This window comes from Ailuropoda melanoleuca, chromosome 10 (assembly GCF_002007445.2).
Source record: "Ailuropoda melanoleuca isolate Jingjing chromosome 10, ASM200744v2, whole genome shotgun sequence".
NCBI classification, from domain to species: Eukaryota; Metazoa; Chordata; class Mammalia; order Carnivora; family Ursidae; genus Ailuropoda; species Ailuropoda melanoleuca.
In genome coordinates, this window is record NC_048227.1 from 78,825,913 (window position 1) to 78,853,104 (window position 27,192).

Consider the following 27,192-nt stretch of genomic DNA (forward strand, 5'->3'; position numbering starts at 1 on the left):
TACCTCTTGTATTTTTTGGAAGAGTTTGAAAAGAATGGATATTAACTCTTTCTTTAAATGTTCGGTAGAATTCACCTGTGAATCCATCTGGTTCAGGACTTTGTTTGTTGGGAGTTTTTTGATTACTGATTCGATTTCATTGCTGGTATTCAGTCTGTTCATATTTTTTGTTTCTTCCTGCTTCAGTTTTGGTAGGTTATATGTTTCTAGGAATTTATCTACTTCTTCTAGGTTGTCCAGTTTGTTGGCATACAATTTTTCATAATGTTCCCTTACAATTATTTGTATTTCTATGGTGCTGGTTTTTATTTCTCCTCTTTTATTTGTGATTTTGTTTATTTGGATTTATTTGGGTCCTTTCTTTTTTCCTATTATTTGTTTGTTTGTTTGTTTGTTTTTTAATGAGTCTGGCTAGAGGTTTATCAATTTGGTTGATCTTTCCAAGAACCAGCCCCTGGTTTCATTGATCTGTTCTATTGTTCTTTTAGTTTCTGTATCTTTTATTTATGCTCTTTATTATTTCCTGACTTCTGTTGGTTTTGGGTTTTGCTTGTTCTTCCTTTCTAACTCCTTTAGATGTAAGGTTAGGTTGTATATTTGAGGTTTTTTTTTTNGGGTTTTTTTTTTTTTTGTTTTTTTTTTTTTTGCTTCTTGAGGTAAGCCTGTCTTGCCATCAACTTCCCTCTTAGAACCACTTTTGTTACATCCCAAAGGTTTGGGCTCATTGTGTTTAATGTGTTGCATCTTTAATGTGTCCACATCAATATCTTGGTTGTGATAATATACTACAGTTTTGCAAGATGTTATAATTTGGGGAAAACTGGGTAAAAGATACATGGGATCTCTATATTATCCCTTACAACTGCTTGTGAATTATCCCCAAATTAAAGGTTAATTTTTAAAAAGGTGTCCAATAAAAGTCACCAAAAATTAAGGTTTACATGTCAAATTCTATTGAAAGTTACTTATTTTTAAATTTTGGAGTGAAAATTATGTTTTCTACAAGTATTTGGGGTTAGGATAATTTCCATTTAAGGTCATGTAATTTCTTGCCGTCAGTTACTTCTCTCATCCCATATTAGAGAAATTCTTTCAGTGCCATTTGTAAAAGTTATTAACAGTCTAAAATGATGCAGTGATAAATTCTGAATTTAGAGTCAATTATTAAATACTCATAAATTATTAACTACTCATATAAATGATTGTGATATCCTTTTTGTCTCTAAGCATATTTATTTCTATTATGCTGCCCAAAAATAAATATCATATTTTTGGTCAATTTGTAAAAATATTTGCAGCATTACTATATTTCCATAAAACAAAACTCTAGTGAGTAATGTAGCAGGAATCAATGAATAATCTCTAGTAGTTTTTTGCAGAAGCTATCTGTGGTGTGGTGAGCTTTTTATTAAAGACAATTTTTAGTGTAATCTGAGATTACCAATGATATATGTACTGTTGTCTTGGCATTAGGAGATTCCAGATTAACTAGTTGATTATTGTATGGAGTCAGCCATTAAATTTAATGCTTGAGCCAAATTACAAAAATACAGCTATAAAGATAGAGATATAGATCCTGATTACCAGGAAGTAGATGCCTATAGGCAATGACTGATCAAATAGGATGAGTACATACTGATCCTATATAGAAATAAAATAACAAGAATGATAAAAGAGCATGAAACAGTGACTACAATGAACACTTAAAGAAAAAATAATTACTATTGCATTGTGGAATTAAATAACATTAAAAGAATTTTCAATTGGAAACAATATTTTATATATTCTAACTGTGTTAAAAGATGGATAATTTCCAACATTGGTAGGGAATTGGGTACACACACACACAGTTGGTGGGAGTATTAATTTTATCACAGATTTTTTTGGAGAGAAATTTGATAATAAATGATAAAATGTAAAATTTTCCATAGTCTTTGGCTCACTTGTGATTCTTATAGAAATACAATGTGAGGAAACAGTCATGCACAAGGATAAATAAATATGTTCACTATCACATCATTTTTGATCATGAATAACTAGAAATAACAACTAATGGAATTATTGGACAGATTATATTATATTCACACTCTGCCATATTATACAGTCATTGAAGAAGCAGATCAATATGAATTCCTGATTTTAAGGGTAAAGGAATTATTGTTTTCCCTTTTTACTTTATGTGCTCCTCTGTTACTTTAATATAGTTTCAATGAACATATTACTTCTGTAATTTTTAATGTAAATTAAATGACATATATGATAGATAAATAAATCATGCTTACTGAAACAGAACTAGCACTGTGAAAATTATGGAAATATTTGCATATTTTTGTGGAAAATAAGCTTGCTAAAGTAATTTTTACAATAATTTCCCAATAATTAATATTTGTTAGCAGCACAATTATGAGGACAATTATATGTGTGTAAAACTTAGATACTGCTCAGCTTAAGATTTCAAAATTTTATCTAATTTAAGAGTATCTATAAATGTATCTTGTCACTTGTGGGTTTTTTCTTTAATTAATCAGATATCAAAGACAAGTAAAGTAAGACCTAAACTTTAATCATTTTCTAAATATCTGAGAAAAAGTACTGTTACCAAAAAGAGGTGAACATGAGTAATGAATGTGTGGGCATCGAACTGGATATTGAACAATTTCCATATACAAAGCACATCTTGTATAAGCAATGGAATTAAAAGCTTTTCACTATATTTAGGTTAAATAAATAAATATGATTCATGTTTCAACTTGTTTATTTGAAAAAGCCTTTATAAGAAAAAGGAAGTATTTCAAAGACTGACATTAAGATTTTTACCGTATCATAGATTTCTCAGGACTTTGGTTTTCGCCCTTTAAAAAATAAAAGGGAGGAGGGAGGGAGATACTAAATCAGTGGTGAGCAAACTACTGCACAAGTGCAAATACAAAAATAAAAAAAGTATTCATAGGCTACATTTTTAGCAAGCAATGGAAATTATATGTTTTAAAAACAGGAAAGGCAGTAACTATCACTGGACTTAAGCAGCCCTTCATTAATTTGCTGTCACTTGAGGGTTTCAAATGTTAGCCAATTTTCCAAAAATGTAAATAAGTGATACACACTGTAGTATCCAATTATAATGTTATAGCTTGAACAAAATTTGTTTCTGAAAATAATTCTGAAACAAATTTATTTTATAATCTGTGTGATGGTTAATTCTATATGTCAGCTTGGGTGGGCCCTGGTGATGCCCAAATACGTGGTTGAGCACTATTCTGGGTATTTCTATGAGGGTGTTTTTAGATGAGATTAACATTTAAATTGGTGGACTCTGAGTAGAGCAGATTGCCCTCCATAGCATAGATGGGCCTCATTCAATCAGTTGAAGGCTTGAAGAATAAAAGACTGAGCTCCCCAAGCATGAGAAAATTCTGCAACACTCTGAACCTGAATAGCAACATCTGCTTTTCCCTGAGTTTCCAGCCTGACAGTCTTTGGACTTGAACTGTAACATTGGCTTTTCTCTGGGTTTCCAGAGAAACTGCTGGCCCATCCTGCAGATTTTGAACTTGACAACTTCCATAATTATGAGCCAATTCCTTAAAATAAATCTTTATATATATGTAAATCTCTTACACACACACACACACACACACACACACACACACCCTATTGGTTCTGTTTCTCTGAAGAACCCTGACTAATACAATCTGCTTAGGTTTCTCCAAGTGTATTTAATTAACTTTAAAATCATTTTCCCTTTGCAAATAAATTAAGCAGCAATCCTCATGCCTCACAATCCCCATCTCAGGGTATCTCTGACTTAGTCAGTAGTTCTCACTGATTGTTTAGTGAATCCATTCTTGAATATTCTTTCTTTGCAGACCTAAGTACACCCAAAGTATTAAAGACCACAGAGGTTCCAAGTGGGGCCAATGAACCTGAATTTTCTCTCTGACGGATTAGGCCATATGTGGCCAAGAGGATCAGGGAGTTCATTTTTAAGGTTTCTCCCAGAGATACCCTATAGTCTATAATTCTAAATGTAACATTTACTATAAATTGTGTGTATAGATGATTGTGCCATTGGAGTAAGAAACTGAGTGGTGAACACTTGAAACAATGTTGTTCTTGGGGGCACAGGATTTTTATTGGCTTTGGAAACATTGGTTTTTCTCATAGTAATGATTTAACTGGTCAAGAGAGTGATAAAAAGGGGACTTTGAGGTATTCATAGATAAAACCATGTGAGGGACCCATGGTCATAAAGCAAGGATACAACAGCTGCCAGTGTTTATCATCCTTCAAAATACAAAATTATGGTTCCTCTCATTGAGTTCTAGAATTGGAAAAGATGTTATAGAGATGTTATTTAAACCTCTCATTCTAGAGATTAAGAAATAATAGTCAAAGAGGTCAAATTACACTTCTGGGGCGCCTGGGTGGCACAGCGGTTAAGCGTCTGCCTTTGGCTCAGGGCGTGATCCCAGTGTTATGGGATCGAGCCCCACATCAGGCTCCTCCGCTATGAGCCTGCTTCTTCCTCTCCCACTCCCCCTGCTTGTGTTCCCTCTCTCGCTGGCTGTCTCTATCTCTGTAGAATAAATAAAATAAAATCTTAAAAAAAAATAGAATTGGAAAAGATGTTATAGAGATGTTATTTAAACCTCTCATTCTAGAGATTAAGAAATAATAGTCAAAGAGGTCAAATTACACTTCATCAGCCCTACCAGGTCTTAAGATAAAAATGGTATTTGAGGAATAGGCACAGAAAGCACCAGAAGGCCCAAGCAAGCAGCAGAGTCTGGAGGCTTAGACTTACATTTCATTCACCACAGTTCTATGAAGCAAGACCTCCTACCCAGTGTGTACTATTCTGCATAGAATGCATTACAACAGCTGACAAAGAAGGAAAAGAGCAAACCTGATTTGTGAACTGGCAGCTAGGTATGAGTGTGCAAGCTAAAAATGGATTGGAACTTCACTACAGCCCCTCTCCATGGTGACCTTGAAAGACATTAGTTGGGGAAAATCTTCTCAATAGGCAGAGCTCCAGGTGGAACAACTATTACTCCTCTTTTGGGGGAAAGAAAATAGCCCAGGATTAAAAATCTATGTAAATTCATGGGTGACAAATAGCTTGGAAGGAAAAAGGTGGAAAGATCAGGGGCAAGGAGGTCTGCAGTGATGGTGTGTGGATGGACTTGTGGGAGTGGGCATAAAGTGTGAAGATCTTTGTATTGCATGTTTGTGTCCACAGGAGTGTCTACCCTGGAACAGGCATTAAACACCCAAGTAATCAGAGTAGACAGAATGTCAGCCAGTCCATGTTAGCCAGTTCTCTCTGTCATCAGAGACCCCAGTGTTCGAACACTGGGTACAAAGAAACAGAACAACAATGTTATCAAGGATGGAGGCTGTGTATGGGCCCAGCTATATGATCTCCCATTTACTAAGACTGATAAAACTTCTGCCACTGCTAAATGACCCAACAGTTAGCAAGAGAGACCAATGCTGACCCCCAAATACAGCACCATTCCTTCAAGAGACCAAGCAACCATCTACTGGCATGTTCAATATATTGGACTCATTCCATCCTAGAAGAGACCTCCATTCATTTTGGATTAACACTGTTTGAATCTACACATATTCTAGATATGGATTTGCCTTTCCTGTTTGAAGAACCTCAGACAGCATCATTATCCATCGGATTACAGAAAGTTTAATTCATCCACATGAATTCCCAATAACGTTGCATCAGACTAAGGTAGTGTTTTTAACCAGGGGTAATTTCCCCCCAGGAGACGTTTGGCAAAGTCTGGAGACGCTGTTGATTGGCACAACTGGGAGGATGCTACTGACATCTAGTGGCTAGAGGCCAGAGTTGCTGCTAGACATCCTACAACGTATAGAATAGTTTCCCGTAACAAAGAATTGTCTCACCCAAAATGTCAATATGCCACTGTTCAAAAACTCTGAGCCAAGAGACTCACTTTATGGCAAAGGAGGTGCAACAGTAGGCCCACAGTCCAAAGATCCACAGGTCCTGTCACATACCACAGCGTCCAAAAGCAGCTGGCATTGAAGAGCAATAGAATAGCTTATATTTGGCACAGATAAGGCTCAAAAATGAAACCATGCAAGGACAGGGAGTCATCTTCCAGGACACAGTATATACTCACATCAATGACTACTGTGTGGTGCTGTGCCCCATTAGTTAGAATACGCGGTGCTGGGAATCAAAGGGTGAAAGTAGGAATGAGCCATAGGGAACTTCTGCTTCCTTTTTCTGAAATTCTGACCTCTGTGTGTTTGTGGTCTTTGTTCCTAAGGTGGAAAACACCCACCATAGAAATTCAAAGTACTATTTATGCCTGTGGACGTCTTAATCCTCATGCTAAGGAGCCAGAGGCAAGGAGAGGAGCACTGTATTGATAGAGGCAATTGATCTGAACCTCAGGAGGAAGGCTGTTATGACCCACTGGGGACAGGGAGAAATATGTTTGGTATATGGTTATCTCTTAGTACTTCTTTGCCAAGTTTTGATGGTAAATGGACCAATATAGTAGTCACAGTCTCAAAAGGGCTTAATGACCTGGGGTTTCGGCAATCAGATATGACTTTGGGTTGCCCCGCCAGCTAAATCACCAAGACCAGCACAGGTACTAGCTGTAGGAGAAGAGAATCTTAGGATAGATTATGAAATAAGGAGAAAATAACTTATCACAGCTGTAGCTGTGAGAGCTAGAGTTTTCTGTGTTAATTTTCCTCTAATAAGTTTACACTAGGAAAAACAATCACCAGAGTCCTGGAGGAATGATGTTTGGGCTTAGGTAAAGCAAGAGGAGCGAAGACATGTAAAAGTGGACAGTAATGGATGCTGTGTTACCCGACCCGATTCCTCTGCCAAGAAGGAAGGACTAATTCCCTTCACTGCTGAGTGTGTTGGGGGCTGATGGCTCTCAGCTGCCAGTCCTCTCTGGGCTTCTCTCCCCTGAAGAGAGCCACATTGCATGAGATCACTCTTTCTCCAGAGGGCGAGATGCATCCCCAGACTGGTTGAAGGCTAGGTCTCCTTTCCCCAGCTCAGAGTGTATCTAAAGGGCCATTCCGACCTCAGGGCTCCCCTTGAGCTTGTCCTAGGTGTTGTTACTACAGCTCAGCTTCTCCCTTGGCCCAACTCTGCTTCCTCCACAGGTGTTGATCCTGACAGCAGTTCCCCCAAAAACTTTGCGTAGACTTAGCTCCATCTCTTAGGCAACTTTCTGGAGAAACTGACCGGCAACATTAATTCATGCACTGCAGTCCAGGCCCTTCAAGATACAGTGAAAGTATGCTCCTTAAACTTGCCAGAACTTTCCTTCTTCCTTGAAGGCTTACCTTCAAATGTCTGTTCACAGACGCACAGCCTTCCCTTCCTCGCTTTTGCCTCTTCTCTTTCATGTTTGGGGAGGTTTTCTTCTAGAAGCCAGAATGGCAATTGTTACAATGAGAAAGAAAAGCACATAAAAGGCTGTCCTTTCTTTCTTCGTTTTTATCTGCAGCAAGTACCTTGTGATAAAAAGATTGAAAGGAATTGTAATCGGCCTAGTCCTCCAAATATTTGTCCTGAAGCATTTGTTTATGAAATGCAAAACTCACCTTGATCTAGGCTCAAATTTACCAGTGCTCCTTTTTTTTCTTCTTTAAAACACACTGACTTTATGTCGATATTGATTTTAATCACCTTCAACAAGACTAACTTTGATTTGTTTGTCCAACAACAGTGTCAGATTCCTATGTCTGTCATTTCTCTTGTGCATTAGCCTCTGTTGGGGGTGGGAATGGGTGCTGGCTGAAGCGAAGGGTCAGTGTCAAATGTTAACTGAAGAACAAATGGATAAGCTCAGTAATATTAAAACCCACTTGAAATTATAGTCAAAGTCCTTACTGGCCAGACCTGAGTTCTAAATAGCTCCATTCAGCAAATAAACTCCGACTGTTCCCTTAAGTGCACATTTCTATGGGAAAAGATCAGAAAAAGTTAAATATAATTGGAATAATTTCCTTAAATGCTTAATAAAATTCACCAGTGAAGCCATCTGAGCCCAGCATTTTCTTGGAGGGAAGGTTTGCTTTTTTAATTGAGATATAATTGACACACATTATATTGGAAGTTTGGGTGTACAACATACTGATTTAATGTATGCATATGTTGCAAAATGATCAATAAATCTAGTTAACATCCATCACCAAACTTAATGACAAATTTCTTTTCTTGTGATGAGAACGTTTAAGATCTGCTTTCTTAGCAACTTACGAACATACAATACAGTATTATTAATATAGTCACCATGCTGTACATTATATCCCCAGGACTTATTTATTTTATACTGGAAGTTTGTGCCTTTTGATTTCCTTTTAATTATGACTTTTATTTATTTAATGGGATTATTCCATTTTTTTTGGTTTGCTGTTTTTCTCAAAAAAAAAAAGTTTACCCCTTTCATCTGATTTGTTTTTTTCATAAAATTTATCACAATATTTGATGTTTCATTTTTTCTTGTGTACTCACATTTCACCTGCATTGTTTACCATCAGCCAAAAAACTTCCTCTAGCATTTCTTGTAGTGCATACCTGCTGCAGATCAATACTTTTCCAGGGTAACAGGTTTATATTTTTCTTTAGTAAGTTTGAAGATGTCATTCCAGTGTCTTCTGACTTTCACTGTTTCTGAGGAGGGGTCAGCTGTCTTATTGTGGATCTCTATATTTAAGGTATATTTTCTTCCTGTTCTTTTTATGTGATGTTTGACTTTGACTTTCAGCGGTTTAAAATCATGTGCCTGTGGGACTTTTCCCCCCTGCTTGGTGGTTGCTTTGATTCTTATAATTATGGATGGATCTTTAAATAAAATTTTGAAATTTTCCAACCAATATTTCCCCAAATAATTTTTCTGCCCCATACTCTCTCTTCTCCTCTCTTTCTAAGACTCCAGTTACACAACTGTTGGTTCCTCTGCTGCTTTTGTACAGATCACTTATGTTTTGCTTTTGATTTTTAAAGTAATTTTTGTGCTAAATTTGCTCATGATTATTAATTCTGATAGAAAAATCCAAAAAAATCAAAAGATAAGCCGTATCAACAAATTCATATTGTACTGTTAGAAGTAGAAGGTTTTTTTTTCTTCCAAAGTTTGTACCTCATTTTCTTTTTTATGTCTTTTTGTCTTGGCCAGGACTTGAAGTTTGTATTGAGCAAAAGCAAGAATGATAAGCATTTGTATCTTTAATCTAATCTTAAGGGGAAAATACTTAAAATGTCACCATAGGGAAACAGTTCCCTAGGTTACTGGAAGGTATCTTTGATCAACCTTAGAGTCTCCTACTTTTAAGTATTTTGCTGTTTTAAGTAAATTTTGAAATTTATTGCTTTTGTTTTTCTTCAACTCTAGGGAAAATATGAGGCAGTCTTCACGAGTGCTAGTCTCTAAACATTTCAAAATGTCTCCATTTCTGAATACATGTAGGATTGCATTTCCTTGTCCCCTGGAAGTCAGGTTGTGTTATGCGCTTTGGCTTATGGTGTGAGCAGAAGAGATATATGTCACCCATGGGCAGAAATCTTCAAAGCCAGTGTGTTGGAGCTTGCCAGGTTCCCTTCTTCGGACTTAGCGATTGTGTAAGGATGTATAGAGAAGGGGCTTCCACCAGCCTGGATCCCTCAGTGACTATGATGAGCAGCTCTTTTTGCATGTTCATTGGATGGGTAACATGAAAAAAATTTAATTTGTATCATGATCTGCTTCTCAGATATTAGGGTTGTTTATTCATGAGGAATAACCTAACCTAAATCCTTTATTTTTCTTTTTATGCGAAGCCATTCTTTCATTGAAGATACTTACACTTGATCATAATATATTACTTATTAATATTTTTTTATTTCATTGTTTCCTCTCATAGATAATACTATATTTGGCATACCTAATAGGCAAAACCAGGTAAGCAATGCAGCTTAGGGAATATTTTCTTTAAAAACTTTTTTTCTTCCAAGTTGAATTTGTAGTCCCTGTCCTCAGGGAATAATAGCCAGACAGTTTATTAGAAAAAAGTAAATAAGTTCCGAAAGACCATTCTACAGGTGCTGTGGGAGCTGGGAGAAAAAAGAAGAAATCTTTTCTAGACGGAGTGATCCCGAAAGGCTTCCTGGAAAGGGTGACATTTAAATGGAGCTTGAAGGGTGAACAGAGTTATGTTAGGAAAATTCTAGGCAGGGTCCATTAACTAAATATATTATGAGGAAAGTATAAACAAGCCGTATTAGTGGAACAGCAAGTTATACAGTTTGCCTTACTTATACCAAATAGCAGAGTTACCTGTAGGAGTGTGAATTTGATTCTACAGGCATCAAAGATTTTTGAATAAGGGAGAATTTTTTTTGTTTTAAGAAGATGATTAATATTGCCATAGGATGAATTGCAGGAGGTGGGTACTAGAGGTCATGAGAGTTTGGGAGGGGCAAGGATTTTTCACTGTTGAGGTGAGACATGAGGGCCTGGACAAGGGGATGGAAAGGAAGGAACCGCTTTGAATTTTGTTGAGCTATATGGTTTACAGGTAGGTGTATTTGTCTATGACTTAGCACTTGAAAACCTAACATCCTTCTTTTTTTATATCGTGAGCCGTGCAAATAGAGTCTGTAACTAGATACACCTTTATTGGATAACCACCTCAAATGTATTAGTTTATATTATTGGCTCAGTAGGCTAAGGTTTAATACTAAATCCAAAAGTGAAAACAGAGATGCTTAGGGAAAGAAAAGTTGGCAGCACAAACCTCTGGGAATTAGGTAGGGTATTGTTTGTTTGTTTGTTTGTTCTTTGCCTTATGTTGTACAAAAGGCAGTTGTGATTCAGGTATATTTGTTTATTCTGATGGAAAAAATCCTCCCACTGAAACAAAGTACCATTATAAAGAGCTAGACGTAATCAACAGCAACTTACTTTGCCATGTCTTGCGTGATTGGAAGGGGGTCCCATTTAGGTACTGTTGATCAGACTTTTTTGTCTTCTTATTTTAAAAGGCATTTTGAGAATTGTGATATTTTTCCATGTTTGAAAGCATCATTTGTCCAGGGGAGAAGGGTTGGGCATCAAACATAGCGGGGTTTGGGGGTTTCTAAAGTGGTCTCTTTGAGAGTCATTTCATAATGTATTTGTCGGTATGTCTTTCTTCCAGTTCTGGTTTTGTTACCTTCTCTCTGTTTTCAATGTAAACAGCAGGGCAAAGGGAGCTATCTTCCTGCTGCTCAAAATAACTTACTTAGTTGGGTAAAATTTATAATGTTGAATTCTACTTTTAGCCAGGAAACGCAAACAAAGCTTGGAGACTGCTTGTTCCCTGACCCCAAATTCATTCCATGTTGCTATAGCATCACCCCTGAGAAAATGGGCCCGCCTGTTTTCCTCTCCATAGACGCACTCAATGGGCTTTTGTCAGCTCTTGAATTATAGCATTAAAATTTAAACACCAGGGATTTAATGGAGGATTATTATGACACTCCAGTCCATTCTTTCTGTTGCCATTAGCAACAGCCCATGGATGAAATAAAATAATTGTTTTAAGAGATGCTGTTTTCCTAAAAGATGAAGGATCTACCTCACATTCTTGGAGTTTTATAAACTGGTTTGTGTGGGACCATTACCATGAGAAGAGTACTGGTAGTATATAATACCAATCCAATGATTGAGGGTATTTTTTTTCTTTTGGTTCACCAATCTACAAAAGCAAAAGATATTTTCACAGGCCCCCAGAAGATGAACTTCAATCTGCTGCTCCCAAACACATTCTCCACTGTCTGGAAGACGTGCAAAGGCAGTGGTCCAGCGTTCTCCATCTCAAATCCTTCAAAGTGCTGTGGGAATAAAAGAATCCCCGCTAAAAGCCCCAGAGAGATCTGTCTGTCTGTATGGTATGGTAATGACTGAGGCTAGTCCAGATAGGATTGAAACCTAATGAATGGAACAGAGAATTTCTTGTTACAATACAGCTTGTTTCCTTGATTGGTCATATCCTTGGACCTAAGAAGCCATCAAAATAAATAATAAAAACAAGATATTGTTGGATTGGTCTTTGAATTTTCATTTGGTTATATAATGTGTGCAATTTTCGTATAGGTAATTTTGCATCTAGATCTATTTTTTTCCTACCAGCCATTTGCCTACTAATTGTGTGGATATTTTTACTTCTTCCCTGTTCTAATGTCAGCATCCAGGTTTATATTCAGGATTGTAGTTTTTTCAGCAACAGAGATTACAACTTTTGTTGCTCTCCCCACTACCAAATTATGGATATATCCTTTCTTTAAAATATTTGAAATATTTCTAATTTTTTTGGTCTTTGGAGCAAATTTAAGTTCATTGTATAAATAATACAAAATGAGTAACAGGCAGTAAATAAGTCGTCCTTTGGATTTTCACCACCCAGAGATAAAACTTCTTAACCTAAGTGTGATTCTTCATATATAGCAATGAAAATAAGTCCTATTTTCACCAAAGACTTTCCAGGGTTCCTCTAGTCTCTTCCCAGAGGTAACCCTATTACCAATGCCTTGTGTTTTCTTTCATAGGTTGTCCACACAAACATCTTTATATGTGCTATTTTTTGCATGAAAATGATAAATTTTACATTTTTCAATGCCTTGCCTTTTTATGTAACAATAAATCTTGAAACCAGAATTTGTATGGGGGACCATAGAGGTGATATTGTTGTGGGACCAGAGGGCTTGGGGTTTGAGGGAGAAGTGGAAGGAATTTGCCTTAAGGTTGCCTGTCTAAGCAAGCACACTGTTATTTGCTAGGTTGTATGTAACTGATCAATAAATGGAAAAGGTTATGAACCATGTTCTTATTCACACTTTACATAACACTGAGAAAATACTGTCCATAAAAACAAAAAGTTACTAACATTATTTTTACTTGTCATGTTTTGGGATAATTTGACATGGTTTATATGGAACAATTAATTTTTTTGTCTAGTACCTAAATTAGAAATTTTTTAATAGTTCCTTGTCATTTGCTATAAAAAATGTTGCAATAAACATCCTTGCAAACATAACTGTATGCAAACATATTAATGTACTTGTACTCTAAATTATTAGAAATTGAATTATTTAGGTCAAAACATAATTGTACATAGATTCACCATCAGGGAACCAGACTGGGCATTTAGAAGAACCTCTGTGAATTGAGGGCTCCTTTGTACCAATGGTGTCACTTTGGAATGCACACTGGGAAATGAAATTTTCCCAAGAGGAAAGCTGCCGCTTTTCATATCAAGCTGAGAGGTAGCCGGGCTAGGCTGACTGTTCTCCTGAATATATCATTTGTACCTGACAAATTTGGCTTATTAGGTATTCTCACCGTGGGAGTCATTGAGTTCCAGTTGATCCACACAAAAAAATGGGACTATCAAGCCAGAGTCACAAGGCTTCCATGGATCTGGTGTTCAGCTTTGCCAAAAGCCCAGTAGCAAGCTATAACTGGTTTCAAAAAACCACACCTGGTAGCTATGCCAGAGAAGTTATGAGTCTGAAACCCCACTGTCCTTCAGGATAGAGACTGCCTCCCTTTACCAGAAACCCCAACTGCCTGAAACTTGTCAATGAAACTTAAGCTCAAAGGTGTCTTTTAGAGTTGTATGTTCTATAAGCACTTATCTATATGTGACTTCCATGATTGGGAGAATCCTCTTAGCACTCTTGGGATGAGGAAGTACATTCAGATATAGAAGCAACAACAACAGTACATTGAGTTGGCCCAAATTTCCTAACCTCCAAAGTCCTATTAGCTTCTTTTCCCCACTGTGAACCCTGTCCAAACACCATTCACTGAAGCTGGGTGCCCACTCACCCCACAGGACTGGGTAAGATAGTGACTTGGGCAGTGGTATTCAGCAGAGTTCCCCAGCATAATGAGTGAGACTGGTGTGTATGACCTTTGGTCTCTTTTAGGGACAGAGAGACCTCTCTGTATAGCATTTGAGATCAGTATGGAAAGGAAGAGAGTAATCAGAAGGTATGGAGGGAGAAAGGGGCTCCATGCCAGTAAACAAAGTATTGCATTCAATTTGAGCAGGTTTTAAGCACATACTAACTTGTAGCTCAATAAAAAGAACTTCTGATGATTTTGGTCTGCCCAATGCTCTGTGTCGAGTAGGAAGGTCTTCAGGGCTGACACCAGTTATTTTGGTTTTGGAGCCTCTTTGGTTCATCAGTTGTAGCCTCATTACATTTTAGCTGAGGCTGTAGTCCTTGGTGTCCCATTGTCATGGCAACATAGCTCATCTACCCTCCCAGAGGAGAGTGAGCAATAACCAAGGCACCATTTGGGTAGCTTCGTTCAATCCTACCTCTCAGTGTTCTAAACATTTATTAACAGGCAAGACAGTCGGGGTTTTACCACACCACCTCCCCCTTGCCCAGCATTTGCTGTCAGATCCCAGAGAGTCTTGTCACATTCCCAGACCTAGTCGGCAGAACCCTGTCCTTTCTCTTACAAAAGTCAGCATCCCATCTTTGTCACCAAAACTGTTAAAGAATTGTGCAGGTTCTGATATATTCTCTCACTTGCAAGTTAACAAGTTAGAATTTGTATGGGGGGACATAGGACTAATATTCTTGTAGACCAGAGGGTCAGGGCCTTGATAGAGGAGACTAAGGGACACCTTGATAAGCATGATAGGTAACATGAACATCAAACTATTTTTGAGAGTTCCTTTTGATCCTAAGTCCTATGGAGGTGACATAGATGGCCCCAAATGTAGCCTACAAATGCAGTAGTTTGCATTCCAGGAGAGGATCCCTTAGCATAAAGAATGTCAGTATTTATAATGAGCAGTAAGCATGTCTGCTCTTTAATCAAGAGAGAGATATTATCTTTATTATAGCAGACAGTAAGCATGCCTACAATTTGTTCCAGGGGGAATCACTATCTCTATCATTCAAAGTTATTCATTATACAAACATCCTTAAAAAGATAGTCCAGAAGAAAAAAGTCAATGCCTCTATTCCTAAGATGTTTCAAACTGTGAGACCCATGAAAAATTGTTTCCCAACACATTCCATGGTTTGGATATACTTAAATGTATTCAACTTCCCACTCTCCACTCCCCCATTCATAGCCATTCTTTATTAAAAAGCTATACCAGCTGCTGTAATAATCCTTATGTATTGTTTATTTCTATTGGATAATTTCCCAGGTGGAATGATTAGGTGGGAGTAGATACATTTAATTTTAATATATTTTGCCTATTTTATTCTACCAAGAGGTTGTTAATATTAACATTTTGAACAGGTGTGTCCAAGAGTGACTCACTCCCTAATGCAGAAAAAAAAAAAAGATAAGCCTCACATTCTTTAATTTAATCTTTCCTAGAAAAGTAACTGAACACAGAAACTATAGAATTTAATTAGAACTTGTTGGTCCATTTGGGCTGCTATAACAAAAACAGACTAGTGGCTTATATGACTGAAATTTATTTTTCATGGTTCTGGAGACAGAGAAGTCCAAGGTCAAGGCACTGACTGATTCAGTGTCTGGTAAGGACCTACTTCCTGGTTCCTAGACAGCCATCTTTTCACTGTATCCTCACATGGTGGAAAAGATAAAGGAGTTCTCCATGGTTTATTTTATAAAGGCATTAATCCCATTCATGTGGCCTTCATCATCATGACCTAAGCACCTCCCAAAGTCTGACCTCCAAATACCATCACACTGGGGATTAAGTTTCCATATGAATGTTGGAGGGACACAAATATTCAGTCCATGGCAAAATTTAATAAAGAAGCTTAAATATATTGGTTAGACAACTGATATAGCTGCTTTGGAAAGAAAAAGCTCTCATATAACCATTATATCTTATCAGGAAAATGAGAAAAGGCTAGGAAATATTTACATGCTTGTTTCCATAAAATTTAAAAGTCTACACTTAACCTATATTTCATCATTATGAAATTTGAGTTTTTTTCTAAAGTTTATTTTAGAAGGACAAATTTGTTTTTCTTTGTTGAGAGATTCTAGGGACTTTTCACTTGTAATTCCAAGTATATATTTTTAAAATAGGATCATACATTTGTTGATGTTTCTTTTAAAACACTGTATTCACTTGTTTTTAGTTATGTTTCTTGTACGAGTTTGAGGTTACCCACTAGACTTATAATAATTAACTCACTCCAAGACCTCACTGATTTATTCATAACTGCCTTGGTAGTGGCTTGAACTTAGTAACATCAAGAACACACTGAGAATTTTTATTAATTAAGAGTTATTTATTTATTTGGGAGAGAGAGCACATGCACATGTATGCAGGGAGTGGGGAGGGGCAGAGGGAGAGAGAGAATCTCAAGCAGACTCCCCACTGATGGAGGAGCCCAATGCACAGCTCGATCCCACCACCCTAAGATCATGACCTGAGCTAAAGTCAAGAGTCAGAAGCTTAACCAACTGAGCCACCCAGGCACCCTCACACTAAGAATTTTTGTTAGGTTTTCTACTACTATCTAATCTTTCTTAAAATAAATTTTGTTATTTAACATATTTAATTCTAACAAGCAGTAACTATTCAAGTTTTCCTCCTTTAGAACAATCTGTGTCAGTAATGAGTATTCTCACTTAAAATTTTTACTTAACTAATTGGGTAAAAACAGGACTTTATTATTGTATTAATCCACTCTAATTTAAATTCAGGTCCTCGGGATTTTTATTTATTTATGTCAGTCAAATATTATCTGTGATCAAAGATCACAGCAAAATGGAACTAATTGGCACTAATGAGAGTCAATAGAGTCAACAAACAATGTAGATCTCATGGACTGCAGATATGAGAATTATGAGATGTAAGACATGTATAAAATATTTTAAAAATTGAGGGTAAAATACTGCTTAAGCTAGCAGGTGGATTTCAACAAAATACAACTTCAAAGAATAAAAATATACTCAAATTAAAAATTATGGGATGATCAGATTAACACAGATGAAAAGTCAATAAGTAAACTGGTAGTTTCATCACATAAATACTGAAAAAATGCAGCACAAAGACAAAAGAAAATGAAAATTACTTAAGAGAGGTGATGAGATAGGGAAAATGTAATAAAAGGACCTAAAGTTTCTCTTACCAGAGTTTAAGACAAGAAAAGAGATCACGGAGCAGAGCTAACTTTTGAAAAGGTAATGACAAAGAATTTTCCAGGAATGATGAAAGACAAGAAATTATAAGAGAGAGGAAGTATAGTGCATTCCAAATGGCATATAAAAACGAATCTATGATCGCATACCTTCCATGAAAGTTTTAGAACTCCAGAGACAAAGAGAAGTTCATAAAAGCAACCTGAGAGAATAAACAGATTTTCTCAAAACAAAAAATTGAACTAACAGTAAATGCCTCTTTAACAGCAATAAAAGAAGCTAGGACACAGTGAAATGACAAAATTGTCAACCTCGAATTATATAGCCAACCAAACTCTCTTCAGTAACAAGGGCAAAATAAAGACATATTTACATAAATAACAACTGAGAATTTCTACCATCAGCAGAATTTCAGTAAGCCAACTTCTAAGGCATGCTCTTCAGCATAAAATGAAATTATTTCAGAAGGAAAATCAAAGATGATAAAAGTAAAGAAATTGCAAAAATATATATGTACAAAATAGTCAAGCTACTGAATTATTCAAGAAAAATAAAAAGGAGATAGGGCTAAATAATATTTGTAATAGAAAAGAGAACATAATTAAAGATAGAGCAAAGATTAAAAAGATAATATCAGAATTTTATGAACTTTTAAATAGAGAAAAATTTTAAGTTCTTGGGGAAAAAAGTTGCAAAACCAAAGAATAATCTTATAATAAGAAGAATTTAATGGTAAGATTAAGAATAATCTGATGGGCTTTAGGACATGCTACCCCAAAATATGGCACATTGGCATATTAAATATTTTTATGAGAAAATGGCAGAAGTGGGACAGTGTCTCTTTCTCCCACTTCTCCCCACAACCAGTCATAAACCCTCATCTGGGATGTGCCTTCCCTATACCCAGAGGAAAGAAGCATCCTTGTCTCCAAAGACAAAGGAATGTCAGGAAGAATCCAAACATAGGATTTACTGTTTTCCCCAGTTTACTACAATTTCTTTAGATTCCTTAACCTATCATATTTCTATGCTACTGCCTACTCTTCATCAAACCTAGCATAAATGCTCTCAGTTCTGGGTTTGTTTGTTTTTAATCTTCATCTCTTTATGGAGGCTCCCATGTCACATAAAATTTATATTAAATAAATTCATATCCTTTTCTCCTGCTAACCTGTTTTGGGCAGTTAAATTTTCAGACTTCGCCAGGGACCCTAAGAGGGTCAAGGAAAATCTTTTCCTCTCCTCGAAATCTTACAACAATTTAAAAATTTTTAAATATATTTTTTAAAACCTTTACAAAGCCAGTAGCATGCCCAGGTAATTTTTTAAAGTTTTGTTAAACCTTTAAAAATATCATTCCAGTCTTGTGCAGATTCTTCCAGAAAATATAAATAGAAGAAAAAGAACCCCATTTCATCATATAAGTCAAATATTATCTTAATAATAAAACCAGATATATTCATTTTCTGTTGTTGCCGTAACAAATTACAACAAGCTTTGTCTCTTAAAACAACACACATTATCATCTTGGAGTCCTGGAGGTCAGAAATCCGACCCAGATCTCTCCAGAGTAAGATCAAAATATGAGCAAAGCTATTTCTTTCTGCGGCTTAGGGGAGAATTTATTTTTAGAGTCTACCTGTGTTTCCAAGCTTATGGTTTCTACCATCTTCAAAGGCATCAATGGTGGGCTGAGTTCTCACACTGTTTCTGCTTCTCCACAGCTGGGGAATGTTCTCTGCTTTTAAGAACTGAAAGGATTAGATTGGGTCCACCTGAGGAATCAAAGCTAACCTTCGCTTCTCAAGATCCTTAATGTTAATCACATTTGTGAAGTTCCTTTTCCCAAGTAACGTAGATTCCAGAGATTAGGATATGGACATCATTTGGTGGGTGGGGCCATTTTTCTGCCTGCCACACCCAACAAGTACAAATGAGAGAAGAAAATGTATGTTATGAACATATATGCAAGTATTATTTTTAAGATTTTATTTATTTATTTTTAGAGAGAGTGTGCCGCATGAGTGTGGGGAGGGGCAATGGGAGAGGGAGAGAGAGAGAGAGAGAGAGAGAATCTTGAGCAGACTCTGTGCTGAGTGCAGAGACCCACACAGGGGCTTGATCCCACAATCCTGAGAACATGATCTGAGCCAAAATAAAGAGGCCCACCCTCAACTGACTGAGCCACCCAGGTGCGCCCATATGCAAGTATTTTAAACAATATTTTAGCAAATACTTTGGGAATCTTAATCCATGATCATATTACAATCGGGAAATTCAACATTGTTGAATAGCTTAGAAAAATCTATAAATTTAATTCAGTATGTTAAAAGAATAAGATATAGGAGCACCTGAGTCGCTCAGTAGGTTGGGCACCCTACTCTTGATTTCAGCTCTGGTCATGGTCTCAGGGTCATGAGATTGAACCCCACCTTGGGCTCCATACTCAGCAGGGAGTCTTCTTGAGATTCTGACTCTCCTTCTCCTTCAGCCCCTCCCCTGTTCACGCGCCCATTGTCTCTCCCTCTCTTTCTAAAATAAATAAATAAAATATTTTAAAAAATAAAATAAAAAGACATATAATCATATCAGTACCTACAACAATTGCTAGAATTCAATTATTTATGATCTTAAAAACTCTTAGTAAACTAGAAATGAAAGAATTTCTGTAATCTGATAAAAGAGGTCAACAGAAAACCTATATTAAACATCAGACTTTGAGACAAAATATTCCTTTGAACATGGAAATCTAAGACAGTCAAGTAAGACAAAAAGAAAGATAAGTTCTAAAATTTGGGGGAAAGAAACTAAAATCATTATAATTCACAGATGAGAAAAACCCAAGAATCAACAGAATTAATGAGACAATATAGCCAGGTACTTGGAAAAAATTAATATATAGAAACCTGTATATAGTTGCAATAAAGTGTTAAAAATGAAATTTTACACAACTAATGAAACCAGGGATGTACTGTATGGTGACTAACATAATATAATAAAAAACATTAAAAAAATGAAATTTTAAAATAGACACCATTTTGTTATGTCAGCTTAGAGTACAAGATGCATAGAAATATATCCAACGAAAATGTGTAAGGCCTTCATGGAGAAAACCTTTAAATATTATTAAGAGACATTAAAGAAGACCTAAATAAATAAATAAATAAATAAATACTATATAATAAAAATTTTAGAAGTTACGTGTTACAAATAAGAGGAACAATATTATTATAATAAAACAAAACACAACAACTATAATGTTCTCTCACCATCAACGATAACCTTGGTTAATAGTTTGTTGTATTTCCTTCTAGTACACACACGCACACACACACACAGCCACACACACACTCACACAAGTATTTCCCTTATTTTATTTTTTTAAATAGTATCATATTATTTAGACTATTAGACATTTTCTCTTTTTACAAACTTTGTGAGCATTTCCTTTTTTTCTTAAATAGTGCCTCAAGATAGAACTTCTAAGTGCTCCATTATCTTAATCACTGTAATATATTTACCCAGCATACCAGTCTTGACATTGGCATTGCATTCTTACATTGTTACAGCTGTGATGAATATTCTTGCACCTAGTCCTTTGTAAATTTAATCTTGATTATTTCCTTAGTGTAAATTTCTAGAAATAAAACTGATGAATCAAAGTATACAGATTTTGGTGGTCAAATTGACCTACTTTAGACTGCACCCATAGGTATGAGGCGTAATTTTTCCTCTCTCACATACTGTAGTATTAAATTTTGTATTTAGCATTAAATTTAGTACCATCGTATTAAAATAACACTATGTAAATTTTGGGAGGAATAATGAACCTAGTCAGTGGATAAATCAACATACCATTTTCTATCTTTCTTTCTCTTTCCCTTTTGTCTTTCATTCATATATAAAAACAAAAACAAAAAAACCACAACACTATAGATCACCAGGTATTGAGAGAAAACCAAAAGAACAAAGAAGGAAACTGATACTTTAGGCAAAAAAAAAAAAAAGAATTTTTATTTAAGGGGAATCTTTTTTTAATGATTTTTTATTATATTATGTTAGTCACCATACAGTACATCCCCGGTTTCCAATGTAAAGTTCGATGATTCATTAGTTGCCTATAACACCCAGTGCACCATGCAATATGCGCCCTCCTTACTACCCATCATCGGTCTATTTAAGGGGAATTTAAGAGAATCATCCTCCACAAGATTCTGGAGAATATTTTATCAATAAAACAAAAATATGTTGCTATGAAAGAAGAAAAGCCAGAGAACCAAAAGCTTTCTTGGAACTTAAAACTATGCTTCCAAATATAAAAATACGTTAAAACCAGATTGTGGAAATAAAATTATTCATAAAGAGATTGAATACAAGAATAGTCCTGGTAGAAGAACCTAGTCACATCAAGGAAAATCTCCCAGAATGAAAAGCAAAAAGAGATGGAAATTGGATTATGGATGTGAAAGTGTTTTGAGTATTAAGCTACTACACACATAAGAGGTAGCATTAGAGGTAGTGGAATAGAATATATGATGGAAGAATTCTACATATTTGGACAGAAAATTGGGACAAATATATTCACCTAATATATAAAGATGTGAGGATGTCCATGTGTGTGTATCTGATTGAACAGTTGAGTTGTCTAATTTGACTAAATCACTTTCTCTTTCAGAACACACCTTTTATTATGGAATTACTTCCATTGTGGAAATCACATAGATTCCTAGAAGTTACAAAATGCAATTTCATTCAGGCTGGAAACACAGGTAGGATGGAGTTTCATGCATGGTCTGATACTTCTGTGATTTTAGGTAAGCAATGTTTAGGTTGGTATATACAAGAGACCAATGATGGTCATTAGAGAACATGGGTCAGTTTTACCAACTTCTTCAAGGGTTGACTTAAGTTCAGACTTAGAACAAGGATTCTGCATAGCTGTCATTTCATCTCAACTCAATTTTCCTTTTTAGTGGCTTTAAAACCAAACAGAACAATTTCTCTAATATACTTAGGTTTTCATTATTATGCAATTTGAGTGTCTGCACATGAATTTTTCATAAAGACATGTGCTTCCTATCGGTAGGGGAAGAAAGGGATAAAGAAAGGGGGGTAATCAGAAGGGGGAATGAAGCATGAGAGACTATGGACTATGAGAAACAAACTGAGGGCCTCAGAGGGGAGGGGGGTGGGAGAATGGGATAGACTGGTGATGGGTAGTAAGGAGGGCATGTATTGCATGGTGCACTGGGTGTTACATGCAACTAATGAATCATCGAACTTTACATCGGAAACCGGGGATGTATTGTGTGGTGACTAACATAATATAATAAAAAAACATTACAAAAAAAGACATGTGCTTCCTACAAGATATAAATGTTCAACTTGATGACCCCAAACTCCTAAAATAGGCCCTCAAACACACCTGAAACCCAATAGTAATTCCAGAAAGTCCACTAATACCCATGCTTTTAAACCACAGATTTGTGCTACTCAGTGAGAAATCACCTTTAGCCTAGACTCACTTCTTAGTAACAAGAAGTTAGGTTGGTGGCATCCACCATCTCCAACAAAATGAGGAAACCTAAACCACTGACTAACATTGTCAACTTCAGAAATTGGGATTAGGTTATGGAGAAAACAAAAATATTAAATGAAGTGACCCTGATAAATATTGACTTTCTGGCAAGTTTGGATCTCTTCATGCTAAATTAAAACATGAGGTTCCTTAGTGACACTTGACCTATGAAGTCATCTCCAATAATGTTATAATATATTGGACAAGAACTGCAAAACAAATAATTCCCCTCACTGAGCCAAATTATTACACAGCCTTTGACTAATTCTTTCCATATTATGCTTTCCTCTTGCCAATTACCATCTACTTCCTCCATATGGTGTTCCTAGTTTATGGGAATTTCAGGCTGTTGGTACCATAAACTTAAAGAACAATGACCACAGACAGAAAATATAAACAAAATGTAATCATAATGCAATATCTTAATTTGGGGAATAAAGGTGAAAAAGAGCACATAATTACTGAAAAATGTACAAGAAACAAGAGATACATTTTCTTAGTTGTGTTAAGTTCATCAAACTATACTCTGAGAATTCTTTTCCAACTCATTTCTGACTTCTCATAAACAAAAGTTAAAGTTTCAGGTTCCGTAGCGTTTTCCTCTTTCTCCTATCCTAAATTGGGCTTAATTCAATTTCTTACCATATTCTTCTACAGGAAATGACCACAGTTAAGACAATAATTTTGTACTTTGCACAAGTATATCTCCAAGTAAATAATATCATGAATAACATAAATTTTGATCATACAGACGAAGAGCAAAATGGCTCCACACATGCTATGGAGTATGGAAGAAGGAATGTCAATATGAAAAATAATGCACGGTCCTTGTGCTAAAAAAAAAACTTACCAAATACATGGGGAAAAAGACTTGTTCGAAAAAGGTTCAGGACTCATGGGTGTAAACGAAGAGGTGAAGATAAAGAGAAGTGGGAAGTACTAACTGCATGCTGGGTTTAAAATTATGTTTTGACATTTGAATGCTAATTTTATGGCATGAACTTTTTAAAAGTCCTATCCTGCTGCCATGGTAGAGTGCTTCCAGATCTAGGAGAGAAGGTCACTCTTAAATACTTAGCCATGGTATAATGATGTAGGATGTTTTTCTGGGTTGGATTTCAGAACAGCCAGCTAGGCATGAAGTCAAGCTGTATATATCCAGTTGCAGCCAACTGGAAGTAATACATAGCTCAGGAAAATGCCATTTACTCTATTTACATCAAAAAGTCTGACTTTAATGTTGACAAAATAATTGTTGCAATTTATGAAAGAAAAACAATCCACCACAAAAATTTTCTTTTGATATTATGGAGATGAAACGATTGTTCAGTTGACTGATCACACTCACTTTTCAACTTACCATGGTTTTATAGAAACATGATCCTGGCTTCATAACCCTCTTTTCCCCCCCACAGTTCAAGTTTTGATTCATTTTATGGCCATGAGAATGTAGTAAACTTGTGCCCCACTTGTCAGTGGTTTAGCAGTCATTTCTTTGGGGAGATTGAATGAGTCAATGGAATATCAATTGATAAGACTGGGGCAAAAAGAATTCAAAAATGCAAAATAGTCACAAAACAGGCCTGAATTCTTTCCTATCCTGCCATTTCACATGCTGTGTTTCCCTGGGCAAGTCACTTCAACATGTCAAGGGGGAGCCCTGGTATAAATAAGATTGCCAGCACTTGTTCCCCATGGCTACATTACAAAGAAATTATATTACCATAGGGTAGTAACGGTTCATTTTGTTTTGTTGTATTTTGTTCTAATCAGGAAGGCAGAAAAACCTGTGTCATAGGTTTGGTTCTGCCTCGTGGTCACTGTATGACATTATGCACATTTCGTTCCCTCTTTGGGTTTCAGTCTTCTTATTTGTAAAATAGGAGTTGGACTAAATGATCCCTCTGGTTCTTTCTAGCTCAAAATTCTATTATTGGGAAAAAAAAATGCCTCTGGCCTTCTAATTTGAATGTCAGGTTTCAGCCTGATGTGAATTAAACTGTCTGGGTTATAAACCAACTAACTACAAAACAAGGTTTATAATGGAAACAACAAGTGACCCTTGGCTGCGACAAAGCTAACAGTTCCCGCTATAATATTCAGTTACCGCTCATATCCCTGGGCAGCGACTGGAGTGTTATGTAACAGTGACTATTGCAGGATTACCCAATCCTTTCACCTAACCCTAATTGTACAGTCTGCTTGTGGCTCCTGTAATACCTGGTTCTCTTCAATGACAAGCTCCAGGATAGATGTGGTTGCCACCACTAAACCCAACTCTTGCTGGTTTAAAATAACACAATTACATGCAACTTGCAAGTACTGTCCTTTTTAGAGTACATTATTTTGCTTTCCCTTCTGCCTCTTTTCTAACTGGCAACGACTTCTTGCCCAAAATGACCTAGCACTAGGAAAAATTCTAACAAATAATAAAATGCTCCAGTACAGGTAGAGTACATACTGTCCTCTGACTTAAGGCACAGACCAAGTAAAGAGGTCCAGCTGGAAGGACCTAGAGGAAAGGCAGAGGGAGATGATTTATATTAACTACAACAAATCTTAAATTGAATCGACTTGACTCTTTTTTGCCTTTGCATTTAACCTGTATGTCCTTTATTATATGCAAATATTTTAACTTTAAGGGAAAAAAATGATGGCAAATTTAAAAGAAAAAATAACTTTTTTTATTGAACGTAATTGACATCATTTTTATAACAAAATAGAAATGGATATCGAGGTAAATATCAAGTCTGACACTTAAGATGAAACAATAAATTTATTACAAGATGGGCATATCATCTAAAAGTTTAGTGATTAGAAACAATGTAAACATATGTTCCTTGAAATAGAACAATCTAATAACATGTTTCTCAAAATATATTAATTTTTTCTGCTTATAAAATTTTTACATTCCTGTTTTTGAAAACACAGGTCAGCAGAAGAACAAAGAATCAAAACAAATAAAAACTTATCAGATAATCTACACTTTTTCAATGTGTGGTTATATTAACATAATAAAGAAATTACAGAAGTTTTGCATGCTGTTCATGTTTATCAGTCACTGTCGTATAAACATTAATATTATTTAAATTTTTAAAAATATTTTATTTGTTTGCTTGATGGAGAGAGAGACAGCCAGTGAGAGAGGGAACACAAGCAGGGGGAGTGGGAGAGGAAGAAGCAGACTCCCAGTGGAGGAGCCTGATGTGGGGCTCGATCCCAGAATGCCGGGATCACGCCCTGAGCCAAAGGCAGATGCTCAACGACTGAGCCACCCAGGCGCCCCTAATATTATTTAAATTTTTGTGAATAATGTCATAAATGGGTATGTATTTTATTAGTTATAATATACTCATCCATTATGATTGAATTTCAGATTGTATACAATTTTTCTATGTACTTTTTATGAACAATAAAATAAACATCCTTTCACAAACATTTTTGCCTGAATTTCTGATTATTTTATTCCTTAAGCTACATGCCTGAAGCTATTTATACAGACTACCATCTAAATCTAAAAGCTGCAGCTAAAATTTAAAATTATTTTCCATCCACTAGAGGGAAATCCTAATGCCAAATAAATGTCACTATAAAGATAGAAACTACATAAGGCAGAAGTAAAAATTCTGTATGTGATGCAAAGTGTTTATATACCTGGGTATTTTATATTTCAAAACAATGTTGTAAATATGCTAAATTATAAATACTATCCAGAAGGAAGAAATTCATTTAATTACATTAATTACATTAAAGAAAAATATTTGTTGTAAAACCAGGTTTAAATATCATGATATAAACAAAAATTACTGGAAAGATGAGAACTTCCCACTATCAAAATTACATATGTACTTGCATTCGTGAACCCTCCTATTGTTATATCATATATATATGATATATATATATATATCCTTCCATCTGAAGCTAATTCTTTCATTCATTGTGTGGGTCCCAGCATCCCCAACTTCTTTCAGGGATTTTGCTCTAACCATTGCCTACCTCCTCTCTGGTATCTAAAGTTTCTTACTCTCTACTGTATTTTTTCCATCAGTATCTTAAAAGTATACAAGCCCCTTCCATTTTTAAGATCTTTTCAATTTCCACTTTCTCCCTAGTTATTACTCTATTTCTTTCCTCCCTTTGACAGCCAAATAGTTTTTTGAAGAATTGTTTGTACATACTGACTCTCTTTCTCATTGTTATATCACTGTAAAAGGGATCCTACTTCCATCATTCAATGGCCCTTGTCAACTGCTTAATTTTCCTATCATGTCTCCTTTCTGGACAGTCTTCTTCTGTCTCTTTGGGCTCTCCTTTTTTGCACTCTTGTGTAAGGATGTTCCTCATGTTTTGCGTTTTAAGTCATGTCAGTTTATGACCTCCTGTCTTTGAATTTTGAATACTATATTGTTAATTAAGCAACACAATCAACTTTGTAAGTACATATTAATAAACTTTTTCATCATCATTAGC

The 27,192-nt window shown here is 35.8% G+C and overlaps 1 long non-coding RNA gene across 1 annotated transcript in view; it reads left to right on the forward strand.

Moving 5' to 3' along the window:
- LOC105239242 overlaps nt 1–27,192 on the forward strand; it is a 230,812-nt gene that overhangs the window by 202,386 nt on the left and 1,234 nt on the right. The window contains exon 3 of the long non-coding RNA XR_002143476.2: nt 21,820–21,913. This is a non-coding gene — a long non-coding RNA (uncharacterized LOC105239242). The remainder of the gene's footprint in view (nt 1–21,819; nt 21,914–27,192) is intronic.